Below are 18,178 nucleotides of genomic sequence, written 5' to 3'. Positions count from 1 at the left end.
TCCCTCGAGCCAAGAAGTGTCTGGGGTAAGTACACGGGGTACAACCGTGAAATTGGTTCCACAGTTGCGGGCTGTGTCGTGGCCTGTGCGTATCAACTCAGTTGCCGTATGTCTCAGAGAGAGAGAGAGATTGTTCGTCGTAGGATGACGAGGCGGGGGGGAGGGGGACTTTGCTCCTGGCCGGAAATTGCAGGTGACTAACTGCATAAAACCACGCGGTACGCAGCACTGGACTGAGAACAAAGCACGGAATGAAGACTAAAACGCGGAGACAGAGAGAACATGGGGAAGAGGAAATGAACGACGAAAGGAGATTGAGGAAGAGAGAGGATGGATGGTAAGAATGGTGGGCGTCTTTTTTGTTGTAACCCATCTCAGATCAGATTACATTTTGCAAACATCGAAAGCAAACAACAACAATTTCAACCAATAAACGTGCTGAGACATGTGTCGATAGCCCGACTGCTCCTGCCCGATTCAACCCAATGAAACAAATTAATTTAATATTTCCAATTTAATTTCGTATTCGGTTTGAAAAGCCGGATGTGACGTAACTACCTCTGCTCTGCCTACGGCAGAACGTTAATTCCCCGTCTGATCGCCTGGTCTGCAGGAAATCTCTCTCTCTCTGTCTCATGTCCACTTTGTAACGCTGGTTGCTTGCGAACTCGGCGCTCTTGCGGGTTGCACAAATTTCTGACCTCGACCAGCCCAGCGGCCACACTCATTCATATGTTTCGAAGTTGTCCTCGGCCCCTCAGGTGAATGTGGGGGTAGTAACTCACAGATTCCCTCTCCGCCAATTCATAATAACTCTTCTGGCAGTGCAAACGACGTCTGTTCAACAGTTCTTACGTATGAACGTGCTATATCAGGCATTGAAAATGCGAACCTTATGGTTGCTGAGAACTATATCCACTTTCTGAATAAAATACGATAATTATTTAACAGTACCAAATAAAAGTTTTGCTGTCTTCTCGTATGAATTATGAAGTAAGCGAGCAATCTACCCAGTGTAATTACAGAAATGTTATCAGTCTCCCTTGTCCCAAAGTTTCTCATCCGACGCGTAGGCCAATTCTTGAATATCATAAAAGATTATAATCCCTAAACCCAAGGACATTTTTCTTTAAGGTGTACCATTTACATTAATTAGTTTCAAAGACTTTCGTCACTATTTTACCATTAATTCTGTATGAATATGAATAGAATTTGAGTCCTTTTTTTTCATGCCAGTCACTGAGATGCACGATAACTTCGTTCCGAATACTGATTCGGTGAGGCGCTAGGACCCCTTGACCGGAGGGGCACACCTTCAAGAAACATCCGAGTACAAGCCTTAAAACCGACGTGAAACAGCGGTCCCTGTGTTGGAGCGTTTGACCTATCTAGCCACCGGGATCGGTGGTAATAAAAACTTCTCTATGCTGCGAGTATTTGATGTGTCTGCATTTTGGACCTGCAGGGCTCGACTAAGTGTCCAGGGCCGTCTCGTCCAGCAATAATCGTTCCAGTGCACTTTATACGAGCTGCATTACTGTAGAGCGTCGTTCAAACTGAATTTAATACAATTCTAATCGATAAAGGATTTTATTGAATTTAAATTACAGTGTCCGAAATGCCAGACACGAAAACATCCACGTTCATCACACTGTCAACGCTTATTGAATTTAGTAGATAATAAATCCAATCAGCGTAGAAATTTATGGCTAAGGTTCTATTTTATTAGAACAGGAAGCTGTAATTTGTGTAGCATTAATCCGTGAGAGGGGGCCGCTGAAGTCCCCCTCTCGTGTGCCAATCATAAAACTGTAACGCAGATTTTGCGGCACTGAGAGGTTTGCTGCTCCAGAAGCTATAAATCCATTTGCAATCACGTGGGGAATTACGAATTATTTTATAATGAAAATTCAGACGAGCTCGTTTGCATCGCATGCACGAGACAGAATACTAAAACATCGCGAGACGTCAGATCCCGATGCACGGATTTTGTTATGAATATCGTTCGTGGAATTACAAGATGAGACAAAACTATTTGCTTTTTTACACTTTACTCTAGTGTACTAAACCGCTGCTTAAAATTATTTCGCTGTTTCACTACGACACATCACGTGATGAAACCTATAAAACCAAAAAATATCTGACAGGGTTGCGTATGAAGGGGGAATCATTCGCCGACTATAAATCGACGTCTTCCAGGAGGAACTAAGAACATCCAGAGACAACATCGGGCAAGACAGCTGGACTACAGGTGGCATTCGAAGCAGGCAGGCGAACGCGAGTGAGACGCCTTACCGCTGAGCGAACCTGCTATGAGATTTGGATTTTACGCCCAGCTACGTGACGTACGGAAACATTCTGAACGCTAAGAAGTTAACGCAAAGTCTGGGAACATTTGGATCTCAAACAGAAATGAGAACACACTAATTTCATCGAAGACCATCGCCTCGCATGGCGAAACTGGAGGAACCGGAAGTTGCATTAACTGTTGCCGCGTTTCATTCCGTTGCATAATATTCAACAGTTTCAATTCAGATGACCTTTCACGCATGACATCAAAGATTCGCAACATATAACATATGGAAAATGTTCCACAAATGATTTGTATGTATTATTACGATCTGCCTCTTTGCAAATTATCGCACATGCCAAGCTCAAATGGTTCACAATCGACCGTCATCAGACACAGACATACAGAGCTACACTTGTTAATTCTCACCTAAGGGCGCGCGACATAGTAGCAGCATTGCCACGTCATATTCTTGTCACTGATCCGTAGTTAAGTCAGCATAAAACATTTTTAAGTACTGAAAAGAATAACACAGGAACACGATGAATTTATCAAGACGCCTCGCTGTTCCGGTCTCACAATTATAAGAATCACTGTACTCAATTTTTGTCCTGAGCTGCAGTGGCCTCCTTCGGAATAGTTCGCTCCTGCGGCTATAGACGATTTACGACGTTGTTTCCGACTGTCGAAGCATTTCCGGAAGTAATTCTGCTGTAAGAACTCCAAACCGGTCGTCGTAATCTTCCGAATCTCTTCCGCGGGTTTAAAATATTATCCCTTCAGATAATTCTTCGTGATAGGGAAGAGGGAGAGGTCTCACGGAGTGAGATGTGGTGTTTCAGGACCTCGATTAATTTTTCGCCAAAAACTCCTTGACGGAAATCACTGTGCGCGCGACGCGTGTTATCATGGTGGTGAATCCGCCTGTCAGGGAACATTTATAGCCTCACGCACTGAACTCGGCGTCTCAGATGCTCCAAAATTTGGAAACGAAACTTCTGGTTGGCAATCTGGTCAGGTGGAACAAAGTGAAAAAAAAAATCATGACTTTTGATTTTGACAACTGCGCCTTCGTGGGGGGTGAACCTACAGATTTACATTTCCGCTTTTTCTCAGGGTCATACAAAAACAGAATTTCCATCCCCAGTTTCATGTTGAGTCACTTCGGCATAAAATCCGGTTACACACATTCGTACGACGGGCAGAATGTTTATCGCAACACAACTCAGAAACACGCAAACCTTCTGGTCCGACTGGGATTCGCACCCAATACGCAAGTCTTCCAAGTCTCTGATGCCACACGCGTCTTCGATAAAGCGGCCACTGAGATCGACATATCTCGTTTCTTTCGATGTACTGTTGATTTATTTATAGCGGCAGCTTCCAGTTGCTAGAGGAGACTCTATTTAGCATAAAACGGTGGAGCAGTCTTCTACAAACATTCTACATAGGCGGTGGGTGGGCCCCAATTTGTCAAAGACACATGACGCACACCGCAAAACTTCACTTGAAAAAAGGGGGGTTATGAAACTCTACATGACCATAAATATGTATCTACATATAAATCCCTGCTCTTTAAAACGCAGGCTTACGAAAACAACACATATCACAAGCGGAATAAAACTATTTACGATGAACCAGCGATTACGAATTCTTGTAACATGTATATATATATATATATATATATAAAACGAAAGATAAGATATTGTCTTTATCTGTAACGTGCGAATATATAATTTATTAGAAAAATTCGCGACACGCCAGTTGAGGAGCACTGGGAAAGAAGGATTTAGTGAAAATGTATTTTTGTTTGTGGAAAGAGGCGATCACTGCCAAAGTTCACGACGCACAGTAAAGATGCGCCTATCTATACCACCTAATTCCAAACCCATAATTCAATAAACCCATCACAAAGTCTATTGGTGGGTTTCATTAGGTTTCCAGAATAAGATGCTTAATTTTCCTCACGATAATTAATACAGGCAGGCTATTTACATTTCTAACCCTGATGAAGGTTCTTCTCCAGGAGACAAGAACCGCATATATACAGCAACTTTTTCTTTAAAGTTTTAAGGAACTATTCTTACATTTTACTGGACGGATTAAGAAAAACCACATAAAGTCATGGGTCGATATCTAACATCGGGATCTCTGGAACAGAAAACAGTGGCTCTGATCGATAGATCACGACATTCGGTGACGTTTCGTATCACAATTTAATCAAGTATTCGTCCTGAATCCATTCCTATCTTCATAAGCATTGTTTTGAGTGCGTTAATATTATTTCAAAGCAAATTATGTAAGTTTTTTCAGTGCGTTATGTGTTTAAGGGCTTCGAAACCTGAAAACTTTCTGCTTTCGGGCTTTTAATAGTGACGTACGGTGTGAGGCGACTGCTTTAAACGGAAGTCTGAGACTCAGACAGTGGAAGGGCTCGGCCCTCCTCTACTGCCCTCAGTTTTAGGCCGCGTGCCTGCGCCACGCGTGATTGCTGTGGACCCAAAAGAAACAAGAACTTCTCCTCTTCCCCTCCCCCACCCGCCGGCAGTCCATGTCGAAATTCGAATCATAATTCAAACACGACTTACATCCGTTTTCTTCTTGTGGCCTTTTGGGAGTTGGTCCGGGTTGGAAGCTCAACATCCTTCTTCCACCCCCTACCCCACCCCCACCCTTCTGCGTTAAACTCAACTTCGGCTGCCATTTCTTCAAAGATATGGAACGAAACCACACATTTCTTTTTTAAATTCCGCACAGTTCCCCGTGCCTTTTACCACGTGCATCCTTTTACAAATTTTCTACCGAGGTCCTTCGACTTTTTCCTTTCATTTATTTTCCATTCTGGGCAAGACAGATATTTACTGTAATAGCCCGAGGATCCGCCCGACATTTCCCTCTTCTTTCCGATCTCCTGCATCCGTCCGTCCACTCGATAAAACCTTCGATTCTCGGAACATATCCGAATATGACACAGCGCGATGAATACACAAAACGCATATCGATTCATGCATTATAATCGCAAGGAGTTTAATCTATAGTCAATATTTTGAAAGATGTTTCAACCTGTTGGCTTTCCTTAATGGAAACTCGAAAACTTTAGAAGTATTTTACTGCGGCTACTTAAATACGGGTGTAAGTTTGACGACGTTGGTTTTCTGGGTAATACCGAGTGGACTTGCGAGTAGCCACCGAAGACTCAGAGGAACGTACAGCGTCTACATCTTCAGCAGAATTAGAAGACCTTATTCGACATGCCGTGAATTTTACTCCAAGAAGACGACGCCCCATCGAACGGACGAACACAGCCTTGATTTCACTGCCATGGACCAGCATCACACGACAAGAACTCGGCTACGTCTGACTTCTGTCTGTACCGAAAACTGAAGAAACATCAGATGCCTCTTCCCTGTCTTCAGTTCTGACAGAATATCACTTTTTTAGACGATGAATTCAAGACCGCTGTTAGCATGTCGTTTTCTCAACAGGACGCACAGTTTGATCGTGACGGACTCATCGGAGAACCTGAACGTGGCGAAAATTAGTTGACCACAGAGGTCATTCGTTGTGTTAAGAAACAAGTATGTAAGGTCACCGAGAAATTTCAAGAACACTGCCCGTTTCTGTTTCAAGGAGAGGCATTCCCATTACAGAAGTAAGTAGGCGTTACTTTTCTGAACGCCTACGTAACATCAGTGGCGGATGTATGAAAAAAAGCCAAGAGCTTTTGAATAATATCTCGTATGATTTTCTCTAAACCACCAGGAAAAACATAATAACAATACATTTCTGTAAGTATACTGACAACACGTCAATTTAAAACTGAAGAAACGTCGAGTTTATCAATAAAGGTCGGATATAATCGGAGATTTAAAGGTGAACATTTTACAAAATGATTCTGAGGACGGCGTGGACATGAGGGGCTAGCGGCTGGCTGGACAAAGTTGGACAAAGGAAGATTCTGTAAGAAACAGTTACAGACATCTAGATTAGTGGAGTGGTCTAACTAGGGTTGGAACGAACAGAAGAGAGGATAAGTTGATGAAATGCTGGCCAACAGAGAACATTCAGAGTAATTAAGACAGGTAAAATGATACAGAAGAAAGGATGTGTTTTCATTCCATTGCTTGCTAGTAGAACGCCCGAAGTCGTCCCTCTCCATCCTGAGGTCACTTGTAAATAAAATGCTGATTTATAATCTTAGATGCATTGCGTGGCCAAATGAGGAAACGAATATGGATGACGCAACTTAATTTGCGGAGTTAATTAAAAGAACGGATAAGACAGAAAAATACGTCTGAATAAAAATTTATGTTTACAATCAATTAATGATCATTATTGACATTAATATTAATCATTTCTGAGAGCCCAAGTGTAACGTACGTTCTTATTCTACGGACAGCAGTGTTGTACACTGCTGGGATGGAAATCCGACACAGAACTTGGTTATGGACAATATTCATTTGTCCTGTGAGCGCCAGTGCACGTCAGCCCTCTGCAGAACCAGCTCTTTGAGCGTGGCACATGTAACGGCGAAATTGAAGTCTCTTTTGAGAAAGCTTTCCGCACACGGAATTTGTTGAACAAGTTTCTGTTCGTTTCAATTCATTCTTGTTTAATATATAGGCCTGCGGCATATTTATTTGTATTTGCCTATCGCAGGCTCTTTGCCGTTCGCATATATTTCGATGAAGGAACTGAACTACTATTATTAATTTTGTCTCGAACTCACAATTAGACCAATGACTCCTCTACACTTCAAAGGGTTCAAAGAAAATATGCAGTTTTACGTTACACAAGATTTTAATTTCTAATGTGCTCATAAATACGAAAAAAATATTTTAGTTAAATTTCTTGACATTCCCTTTAAGAACTCATCACGATGCCTTTTTCTTATCAGCGTCTTTAAGAGCAAAAAATAGTTGCTCATCTGTTCGGGGATAAAGTAAGCCTCCTCGTACACACTATGTCTAACAGAAAATTCTTTACTTTTGCCGTGGATCGTAATTTCAAGGTCACGCCATCAGCCACACGTGTTTCCGCTCCCATCGAAGTTGTGGGATCACTTAAATTTTTAACAGAGTTTAATTCTGCTTTCTTTAATCAAAATAATTCATCCCTTTCTTCCATCTCCTTCTTGTTCTTAATTTAATTGTACTTTATTGTGTTTTTTAACTTTATTACTTATTGTAATTAGCTTTTCAGCTGTTAATGAACGCCTTACTAAACAGATTGAACTCGATTAAATTGATTGAATTAAATTATCACCTGAGACAGAAAACAGAATCCTGTGTAATAATCGTATAATGAATCATTGTTGTTATATACCTTAAAGCAATTTTCTTTAACCCCCGACCCCGCGGTGACGTCAGTCCGTTACATCTGACAGGCGTCACCAGGACTCATAGCTTCCGGGGTATGGCAGAACGCTGAATTCTATCGAACAATTACAGATATGCCAACAGCAAGAAGTGTGCCAAATTCTATGTCAGTAAACAGGCTGTGACCACGACTCCTGGTGCCTCCAGGTACCCCCAATCTCTCTCTCTCTCTCTCGGAAAACGAAACTATCCAAATGTCTTGCTTTACCATCTGTTATCCGTAGCCTCTCCTCGGATTCTGTGTCTTGCTGAATGTTTTGTATGTAATCACTCAGTTTATCAGACTAGAGTCTAGGCCGTACGTTCCAATTCTTAATTTCGATATTCCCTTGATTAAAATTCCTTGTCAACACTTTATAACCTTACTGTCTTTCTCCTTGTTTATCATGTCCGCTAAAGTCTTGCCAGCCTTCCTCTGAACCAATCAGGAACCCCAATTTATCTCCACTCTAGCAATCACCCACCAGTAGTGCCATAACCACTAATTCCAAAAACCCCATCTGTCCACTTCGTCTGAAGATACGATTTTCAGTCTATAATGTTTCTCCTTACAATTAACAGCAAAAGTGACAATTCTAGTAACTTATGATGTAATTCTCAAGCTCTTCCTATGGAAACATGTCCGCAGTCCACCACAGTCTTTATTCGAATCAAAGCATAATCAAAAATCAGAAACTAGACTAAAAAGAACTTAGACTTAATAATAAATTAAATACAAATCAGTCACGGAACAAATTTAAAGAGCTGTAAAACATGAAGCTCGAGAACTGCATTTAAACTTTTCCATTACCAACCAAACAGACGAAATTATTTGAGGATAGCCCACAGACGCTGGCACGAGGCCACAACAAGTCGTCAGACCTAAGACGCTCAAGGTTGGCGGTGACGACGCTTTCAAAAGCACGGGGGCGTGGCGCTTTCTCGGCTATTCTACGACTGTTTACCACACACTCATTACAAAAGAAACCGTCTCGAAGGATTGGGAATATCGATATTTAACACGCGGTATTTTTATGCTTCTCTGGCACGAACGTTTTGCAAGTCCGGATTAAACCACTTGGCTATATCGGAACCACAAAAACCGTGATTGAATCAGCGATGCAGGAACACGAGGGAAAACTCGAAAATCATTTTCAATTATATTAGTAAATACGTGCAGAATCTACGTAGCTGTGTATAACATTTACCGCAGTCAACCAACTGAACTGTGCACACAAACACACGCACTTTTTAAAACACACGCAATAATCAGTCGCACTGGAAATGTGAACGTTTGGGGAAAAAATGTAAATGTTTCAAGGTGTTGGTTTAGTCCCACAAATTGACGCTCAGCCTTTGTCTTCAAGCGCTGGTTGTTTATGTATCTTCTTTATTATAATTAATTATTTTATTTAGTGTTCTGTCTGACGACAGGTCCATATGAACAGGATCCTTCCATCCTTTTCTCGGACTGGGACCTGTTCATATACGTTCTTGGCAGTTGATCCAGAAGTGGTTTGCCATTGCCTTCTTCTGTGTGTGAATGGAGTAATTGTTGGGATGAAACGGAGGAAAACTCCGTGTTGCCTAGACCACGGCCTTGCCCAACACAAGTTATAAATTCGGGCACCGCCGTGAATCGAACCCGAGAACCCAGGATTACAAGGCCAGCGTTCTAACCGCTAGACCACCTCATCTTATTATTATTTAGTGTTCTGTCTGACGACAGGTCCATATGAACAGGATCCTTCCATCCTTTTCTCGGACTGGGACCTGTTCATATACATTCTTGGCAGATGATCCAGAAGTGGTTTGCCATTGCCTTCTTCTGTGTGTGAATGGAGTAATTGTTGTGATGCCACGGAGGAAAACTCCGTGTTGCCTAGACCACGGCCTTGCCCAACACAAGTTATAAATTCGGGCACCGCCGTGAATCGAACCCGAGAACCCAGGATTACTAGGCCAGCGTTCTAACCGCTAGACCACCGTGGCAGGTTCCAGAAACGTAGCAACTAATATTCTCCAGCTGGGATGATGCGAACACCAGAACCTAATCAGAGGCGATCACAGAGGCTAATTATAACGGATCAAAGGACTAATCAAACAGAAAGGGGGGAATTTCACATGAGCAGTTCAAAGAAGGCAAAGTGAAACGACTGCTCTGACCCTCTGATTAGATAAGAAACTGAATAACTATCCAGCTAGCTGACTAATTAATTAATTGGCTAATTTGTCAGATCGTCGGTTGAGTCTTGGTGAGGCTTCGACAGCTGACCGGTTCATAATGACGTCACTACTGAACAGTTACGAAGTAAGAGTGGAATAAGTCAGAGAGTGAACTTACATTTCGGACCACCAGTAGTAGATTCGGGTGCGGGCAGCGATGTGATAATGCAGGTTAGAATTAACTGTTCTGAGGGGCCCATAAATCTCAATGTCGATAGTAACACAAACCTGTCTAACAGTTCGCAATTGTTTAAAAACTAACAACTAACACAATTTGTTCAGTGACAACCACATCGAAACATTTTCCTCGGGCTCTCCCTACCTTGTTGTTTAATATTTGTCATGATTCTCTCAATTTATTAGGAGGTTATTAACCCTTTGAAGCTGAAGATCGTCTGAATATTATTTATGAATTCAGTCCGTACCGCGAAGAAAACACTACACCTCACCATTACGAAAATCAGCTGGTTAACCCTTTGAAGCCGAAGCTCGTCTTCATAATATTTACGAATCCAGACCGTACCGCGAAGAAAACACTTCACTTAACCATTAGAAGTCGAATCAGGCGGTACCACATAAGATTTAACATCCCGGTCAAAGCCTTACCACATCAGCTGATAGAAGGCAGGCAAATACCACACGAACCAACGAAAATGGACTCGAGACACTGATTCTTCACATTTTTTATGCTGTACAGTGAATTTACAAATAGAAATGCTGATGAACGATTTATATGCCGACAGCAGTCGTCAGCTGAGACAACTTGAGACTATTTAATCAGATTTTAGTTCCAACCCACTGAGAATTTCGCAATTTAAAGTATTTCATATACGTTCGATGATCTTTAACACATATTTCAGGCCCTTCGCGATTTTTCGTGCTACATTAGCTTGGTTCCATGATTATTGCACATACGCACGTATTTCTTTCACTGTAATTCAGGAACCTAGAGCTCAGCGGGACGTCGGCGAAGCGACTAATAATATTTTCCTCCTCAGCCTGTGCGATATTTTTTTGTGATACATCAAGTCACAGACGTAAAACTGACAGCCGAAGGATTTTCCTGGCAAATGTCATTCTAGCAGTGACTACGATATTAAAAAAAATAATTTCAATAAGCATCTGCTAAAGTAAGAAGAGTTACATTATAATTAAGCAGCTTTATCTCCATGAAATTCCTAATATTATATCCAGAAATGTTTAAAATAAAACTACGACTATCTTTTTGCGGAAGGTTTTTATTTTTCATCGTGTCAAATCACCGACGCTGAGCAAAATCTAGTTCACCGCAAAAATTTGTAGTCTACATCCAGACAGCAATTTCGTACGAAACCCACGAATTTGCTTTATACACCATTAAACTTGTGAACTGACAAAGGGAGCAGACATGCGCACGTGATTGCGTTGCTACAAATTAACTCCGTATATTCACTGGAACAGAATTAGGGCACTGAGTAAAAAGCGGACTGCGCTCAACATAATTAATTTATGTCGTCACATTTGTGAATGTGAATGAGTTTCTACTTTCACGTAAATAAAAAAAATCCTAACAAACGTAGTTGAGCTTCTGGTTCAAACCCCGGCTATCCTCACCGAGGTTTTTTTCAGTCTCTACAGGAAATGCTGGGATAGTACACGAAGTTCACTACTCACTGTCGTTGAACTGAACTCGTGGCCTGCGGCTCTGTGTTATGGCGAGTCCACAGCGAGAACGATTTATCCGTCCCGTCTCTGGAACGGGGGGGAGGTTTCCACTTTAATATCCTGCGACAGCGACACGAGACGGACATTGGCCTTTCGGAGTGTTTGCTATTGGCGAGCCGTCACGTTTTCGACCTGATTCAAGTGGGGATCAGCCGAAGTTTTCGTGCACGTTAAAACTGATTTTATTCGAACAGGTTAGGTTAGGTCAGGTTAAGGCAAGTTATGTTAGGTTTGTTTATTTTATTGAGAATTATATTCTTACCCATTTTTACGTTCCTCGTGCGTCACACGTAAAATACCCTCCCCCCACCACCACCACCACTCCTGATGTTATTATAATATTGAAAAACAGTTGACGTATAAATTGCAAAGCTACTTGTAACTTTATCCACAGAGTGGTCCAAAATGTACCAACGAAGTTTTAAAAACTAAACTTTTCCGCAACAAGCGATTATAATGTGAAGAAACTTCGTTAACACACTGCAATATTCGAGCCAGTTATTTGTCATTTGTTCTCGTTAGATTTTGTATGTAACGAAAATGGCGGCCTGCTGTACCGAGCAGCGAATATGCAGATTCTATTATGTGAAGGCCAAGGAAAGGTCAGAGCGTACAGGTTAAGTCTGGCGTCAGAGTTGGACCACAGGGACACACAGTTTCAACGCATTATCCAAAAGGCTGTATTAAACTTTGAGATGAGATTGTAAAAGATCGTGGAAACTGAGGACAACGCATTTAACACGTGGTAATATAAATGGCCCGAGATGCCGATTTTAACGGCACACGAATGAGATTTCTATGCCTCGTCGTTCATGTGAAATGAAGCTTTAAACTTGATAAGGGGCATTTCGGGGCATCCTGTCGGCACAGTAATTGTCTACAAACATCGTTCGAGCTATGTCTTTTGCGCAAATGGAAACAAAGTTCCAAGCCAGAAGTCATATTTTTATTCGGTAAGATTTGGTTTTATATATAAATACATGCTATCTACATCGACAGTTTAACAGTAGTGCGTGCTTTAAGCTTGCACTTGGCTGTAAATTTCGTCTTGAACAAGGTTTGTAATTATTTCTTCCTGAGATCACAAACGTAAACTTCGTCACGTTTCCTTCATACATTTCTCATGGTTTGGAGGCATGGCATCCTAATCAGCACTATCAATGAGGACAATAGCCTGAAGTCTATTCTCCCGTACATGGTAGGGAAAAGTGAAATTGGTCATTCGTTTAAGACTTTAAAAAATGGTTACGTGGAGCCTCGTTGTCGCTTCAACATTCCACAGTTCGTACCTCCCAAGCAACGCAAAACAGAAACGCACATGAAATATTCATAGAAAAATGCCACCATTTACTGTGATTCCCGCTGTTAGAATCCGTACTTCCACACGCAATTAGATTCATAATGCGTCGCGTAGCTTCAACCAATTTATTCCACTTAAACTAAACTTCAGACACGAAAATTTATATTCACTCCAGTTAACTGAAGGATCGAGAGACGCCGACTCACGTGTTTAAAAAGTGAGACCGTGTATTTGTGAACAGAATGGCGTAATTAATTGTCTTTGGACCAAAGGCTTTATAAATAACCCGCAAGCCTGCAGCTTCGTTCAGTCTCTCTGCTAATTAACACACACGAGCACCAGCGAAAATACGCGTGTTTAGGCACGAAGGGATTCATAATTTATCTGTTCTTAGGTTACACAACAACGTCTCAACTACACGAGTTACGGCGTCAAATCAGCTGAAGAAGCTATTGCAAATGCCGCGCATGCAAGGAAGTGGTTGTGGAATATTTGAGGAACTACAGGGTGATTCAAAAGGTGAGGGCCAAACTGAAGGTACGTATAGAGGTACTCAGAGAGAAAAACTTTCGAATAGGAATCCATGTCCTTCGAAGTTATCCTGAGTCAGTCGAGGCTATTGAAGGTAGGGAAGTCTGACAACATACCGCTGATACAATTTGGTTTGTAAGATTGCTAATGTAACCCTTGTACATTAATAAAAACAAAATTAAGCTAGTAGGAGAATAGCAAAGTATACGATTATACAAGTCACGTGGTCTTAGCTCTGACCGTACAGTGGTGTATCATCTTTTATGCAGCGTCCATGTTATTTTATACTACACAAAGAGTTACTATAATAAAGTTTCGTGTTTTCCAAAAATGAATGACTACTTGCAAGTGGCGCTAGTGCCGATTCCATCTAACAAGTTTCTTCTTCTGTCATGTTGGCATTACCGATTGCAAGAAATTGCAAAGCGCGATTTTTGGGGAATTCCCAATGCCATAACGTCCGTACCAAATTTCATTAAGATCGGTCCCCATCGATTAAATCACATGGACGGACAGACTTATGAAGCGTGACGTAGTTAAGTCTGATCAGCCAAATTCACCGCGATTGTCACTCACTCTGTCGGACTGAAAATGAGACGTACGTAAGAAGTTTGTTCATAAAAGAGAACATTACACAGGTAATTGGAAGCGACGCGCGCTGCAGGCAGTTTCTACCGAATTGTCGGGGGGCAAAAGAGGTCAAGGACTGCGGGAGAGGTTAGAAATGCATGTCAGATGCTAGTCGTAGCTGAGAAACTTGGAAAACGGAGACACTGGTCTTTGTGGGAGTAGGAACGAGGTTTAAAGGCGTGAACTGGGTTCATCTGGCTGAAGACGGAGCACAATGGCGGCTGATTCTATCACTGTAATGAATGTTCGACGCCCTTAACCCACGGGGCATGCTTACTAGCTCAGTGACTACATAACTTCTCAATATGCATTCTGATGACTGAAGATGAATTTTTTAAGAGGTGGATTGGAGAATCAGAATATGGTACACTCCCTAAACAGATTTGTTTTATGAGAATACTTACAAACATACACGGCGCAACTTCTGACGTTTCTAAAACCTAATAAAGTCAGAAGACCTACGCCTTCGGAACCCTAGAATATACCACAAGAATGGCTTGTGCTCTGTTCGCGCTGGCACAGCCTTGCGTTGTGATAAAGACTAAAACGGGAGGGAACTATTTCACGGTTACACTTAACTGAATGTCCTTCCTCACTCAATAATTTACATCTAGCTCCAGAGCTATTTAAGGAACCCTCGATCGATCAATCGATCGATCGAGGGTACTGGCTCACTCCCAATCGCATCGGAGAGGCGGATTATATCAACTTACTCTAGTAAAAGCAGAAACAGGTTACACACAGCTCGTTTCTTTTTCTACACCAAATTCCATTACGTGTGGGTTTAAAGAAATCTTTTTCTCAGGCGGTCACCTCGCATGGCGGGGTCAGAGTGCAGAGAGGTTCATATAACACGGGCACCATCGAGGCTACGCTCCAAATTTGAAAGAGAAAAATTCACGGGGTAAAACTCAGTTGGACTCTCTTTGAGATCCCTTGTCAAATAGTTCCTTCAGACAAATCAATAAGCTTCCTTCGCATTTTCTAACAATAATTTGACAGTCATTAAGTTAACAGAAGAATCAGTGTCATCCGACCACCGCCTAAAATAAGAGAAATAGGCAGGACGAAAAATTCTTGAATCTCCGGGCGATCATCGGCTTCTCAAGAAATACATTCGTATAAGCACTTTGGTTAATAACACAGCAACACGAAGGTCGTCAGACAAACTTCCTTCTAATAGCGAAGAATTATTAATCACTGCATAAGATATCAACTATGACTAGATAAAACACATAGTTAAACGTTACTGGATTCTTAGCAACTCTTTGAAATTCTCGAAATGGCCAATCAATGTAGAATGACCAGCAAATACAGGCTACTGTTTATCCAACTAATTTTAAGTCCTTCGGAACCTAAGGTGTAACTACACCTACGTCGTGTGGCTTTGATACAATATTTTTATTAAATCCCGTCGTATGTGATAAGTTGAAAGTGTAACATAACTGTTTAAAAATGTGAAAACAAAAGATCAACACCGCTAAACCCCGCACTGTACGCGTTTTCCCACCTAAATTCTGTACACATTTCCTGTCAATGCACTTTCGTTACAAACCCCGACCATTGCAACCTCCTTCATTTCACCACTGTAACAATAACTCGGAGGATTTTTTGGTGGCTGTGCCGCGGCACGGACTTTCCAATAAGTACGGTCAATGAGTCGCTTCGGTTTGACACAGTGTGAAGTTCACAGTCATGAGTCAGCTGTGGTGATAAGGGAATGTGACGATATTTATGTGTAACTCCGGAGCATGGGATATGAATAAATTTTCTCTTGAATATCGAGTGTTTAAATGAATCTTAAGCGAAGTGTAACTCCGATAGAAAGGGCCAGAGAACATTCAGAAGGAAGATTCCATGAAAAATTGGCGTCTTAACCGAAATCTAAAAGTTTCTGAAAGTTTTTGTAACAAGTGTCGTTTACTGACTGAAGAAAATTTGGAAAAAGAAACCTACCTCGGCTTTAAAGACTGCCTTCGTGTCTCTAATACGAGGTTAATCGTTATGCTAGTCACTCACTTTATCCTGCTTATGTTCGAATAATTTTCTGATTTTGTCTAGAGACGCAACTGTGGTTGCTTCTTCAAAATAAGCGACGTCTTACAACGACACAAGTGAATCTGCCACTTTGTTATTTCACATTTATTTGTTAGGTTTCCACACTTACAGATTTAAATATATAAAGATCAATAAATAAACTACAGCATCCATAACCAAATTCAGGCCACGCCTTAATAAATAATAAGCACGCAGCATTTCCTTTCGAATTTGTCCAGGAGCTCGTGCACGATGTGGCCTTCAGAGGAGCTGTGATGCTGGGGGACGGGCTAATGCATGTCACACACCACAGGATCACAGATCGTGGGTCTTGAGCCAGCTGCGTGTGCTCATGTACACGCAATGCCTCGCAAATCATCCCTGGGCCGTACAATTACCACTCATTATCTTTACGGTACCGTCGCCCTTCCACACGCACAATTTGTGTTTATCTTCTGTCGTTCTGCAGGATTTACTGAAGGAAACAAAAGTGTCAGACATTCAGATTTACCGTCGAATTGGAGGGATATGTGGCGATGTTTTTCTACCGTCGTTGTGGCCTGTACTTTTAGAGGTTTAACGTTACGTACGCAGTAAAAGTTTCTTCGTGCTTCATGACATAAACTGTTGATAATGGTGTGATAAAGCCGCGTAATAGCATAACGACGTGGCTGAGGTAATTTATATGCGGTAAACATTATGGGGTTTCCTTTATTCCGTAGGGCGCAAGGAGACACTGACGAAGTCATTCTCGCCGCGTTCAAGAACTCAGAGTTCTGTACTGGGGCTCGGATTAGACTGCGGAAGCCCAGAGTAATGCTTCTGTAAAGGAGAAAATGGTTTCATTCCAAATCTTCTCTTCGCCCGTTTCCATCCTGCGTGATAAAGTGATCTATGTCCGCCACTGTTTCGTTGCTTGGGAATCGCTTAGAACGAGGAAGATTATTCGTCCTTTGTTTCTTACATTTCGCTCACTTCCATGCTTCAGTTCTAGAAGAGTCTGAAGTGAAACACACATGAAAAGACTTAAGCTACTTCATAATTAAAGAATATTTAATTAAAAACAGAATTCTCTCATTGAAAACGCAGGGCCTTTATCAAGATGTCCTATTAGAAAAGAATTACGTGTTAGCGCGAGAAGAGATCTGTTTTCAGTTTCGAATCTGATCATTCACCCTTCATTGGGGGGGGGGGGGGTTACGCAAGAGATCATGGGTGATGGCGTCATCCGACCTCAAGTGTCTGGCATCCCGTCACTTTGATATTAAGGATTAATGAAAAGCAAAACATTGCGATCATAAGCTAGGCATCAACGGTATGGCAACCATACTGAATTTAATGAAAATCTGTCGTCATTCTATAGTTAAAGTTTGTGTACAGACCCACAGCCATAATCATTAAGACGGCCAACGGGGTGACAAATGCAAGAATGGTGACAATGTGATGAAAGTACGCACGTGATCATGTTTACAAATCACAAATTAGTGCATCCGTCGCGTTGGTATTAGCGAATGTATGAAATGTAATAAAAAAATATAAGTTTGTATTTGTCTGCAATGGTCTCGCGTCCATACCAGAGTTTATGCAAATTTGATCAGCCGGTCTTTGGTCATTATCTACATGAATTCCTGGGACCAGCGATTGGCCGTGAAGACTGAACATGCAGACGGACGGACGGACGGACAGAGAGACAGGCATGAAGGCGTGATTAACTTTCAGTCACAATTAGTCAGTATAGTGACTAGCTACGGGCTGGACGGCCGGGGTTCGATCCCCGACGGGGGCAGAGGATTTTTCCTCTAGCCTCTGCGTCCAGACCGGCTCTGGGGCCCACCCAGCCTCCTATACAATGGGTGCCGGGGTCCTTTCCCGGGGGTAAAGCCGGCCGGGGCCTGATGCTGACCACTCACCCCCATCTAGCGCCGGGGTCAAGGAAGAGAGGAGCTATACCTCCTCTCACCCCAAACGCCTACATGGCGTGTAGTGGGACAAACTTTACTTTTACTGGATACGGATATTTTATGGATGTTTTAACCGCAGTTAGAAACATTTATATCCAGCTCTAAAATGCTATTTTAATGATCACATTAATTTTAAAGACTT

Source organism: Zootermopsis nevadensis, unplaced genomic scaffold (genome assembly GCF_977971745.1).
Source record: "Zootermopsis nevadensis isolate Lab colony 2312 unplaced genomic scaffold, Znev_1.0 Znev_ptg000034l, whole genome shotgun sequence".
Lineage (NCBI taxonomy): Eukaryota > Metazoa > Arthropoda > Insecta > Blattodea > Termopsidae > Zootermopsis > Zootermopsis nevadensis.
Note: the sequence above shows the minus strand (reverse complement) of the source record.